The sequence below is a fragment of the Helobdella robusta genome (genome assembly GCF_000326865.2).
Source record: "Helobdella robusta unplaced genomic scaffold HELROscaffold_324, whole genome shotgun sequence".
Lineage (NCBI taxonomy): Eukaryota > Metazoa > Annelida > Clitellata > Rhynchobdellida > Glossiphoniidae > Helobdella > Helobdella robusta.
Window position 1 is genome coordinate 615 of NW_008704601.1, and position 1,672 is coordinate 2,286.

Below are 1,672 nucleotides of genomic sequence, written 5' to 3' on the forward strand. Positions count from 1 at the left end.
AAGTTAACTTACATTTTTGGATGTCTTTCATGTTGCTGTCAATTTATTGTTAATATATTTCGTTTCGTGCTGTTGACGCTGTTCATAAACAAAACTCCTCTTGAGTGCAAGCCTGCCTGCTAATTCAAACATGGAAATGAAAAAATTGTTTGTTTGTTTGTTTGTATGTATGTATGTATGTATGTATGTATGAATGTATGTATGTATGTATGTATGTTTGTTTGTATGAATGTATGTATGTATGTATGTATGTATGTATGTATGTATATATGTTTGTTTGTTTGTTTGTTTTTATGTATGTATGTATGTATGTATGTATGTTTGTTTGTTTGTTTGTTTGTTTGTTTGTTTGTTTGTTTGTTTGTTTGTTTGTTTGTTTGTTTGTTTGTTTGTTTGTTTGTATGTATGTATGTATGTATGTATGTTTGTTTGTTTGTTTGTTTGTTTTTTGCACGTGAGAGTGCATCTGAAGCATTGAATTGCACCAAACCAACTTGCCACGCGTGTACTCTCCAACTTTCACAACATAAATGTTTGAAACATTGTCATGCATGCCAGAGTAAGAACAACAACAACAACATCCACAACAAACTTATCCACAACTAAATTTATATCCACACCAAGTAAAAAAGGCAACAATAACAACAACATCATCATCATCACCAACAACAACAGCATCGTCAACTGCACTACAGAAAACGGGCCATCATCATCAACAACATCAACAACCGCAACAACACAAACATAAACAACATGAACATAAACAGCCTCATCATAAACAACGACAATAACTGCATTAAAGTTAATGATGAAAAAGTAAAAAATGCACTGAGAAGGAAGTGTTTGTGTGTGTGTGTGTGTTTGTGTGTATGTGTGCGTGTGTGGGTATGTGCATGTGTGTAGAATGTACATGCATCGTAGAACGAACTGCCCCACTGTTTGGTGCAAATACCAGGAAAGCATCATTAAACATTCATAACAATTACGTTACAACAACAACTAAATTACAGTTTAAATATTACAAAAACAGTTACATCAACAAAACAGCAACAACAACATTTCAGCATCAGCGACAACATTACAAGAGCAGCATACAACAACACTACAACAACAGCAAAATGCAACATAAAAATCACAACAATAATGACTCTTGACAAAAAAGTTATGTAACAACAACAACCACGCAACGAAATCAACATCTTTCTGTGCATATTTGTTCGCATTTTTGTGCACGTTGGCTCTTCATGCTCTATCTACATTATTTTAAACAGTTATAAATAATGAGTTATGCATGCGAATGTTGCTGGTTGATCTTTATGTTTAGGTTCGTTGGTTTGTTTGTCTGTCTGTTTGTTTGTTTGTTGTTGCCGTTCTATTTGTGGTTTTTCTTGTTTTGAGATGTTTAATGTTCATGTTGTCGTGCATGCTTATACTGTTGTTGTTGAGTTGTTGTTGCTGCAGTTGTTGTTTTTTTGCTGCAGTTGTTGTTTTTGTTGTGTTCTACGCTTATACTGTTTTTATTGTAGCCACATAACTTAACATTTTCAACACCGACTAAAACCACAACTTAAAACCATCATATACATTGACATACAACAACAACCACAACGAACACAACCACAACAACAAAAACAACATCAACAACAAAACAAACACAACAACAACGACGACG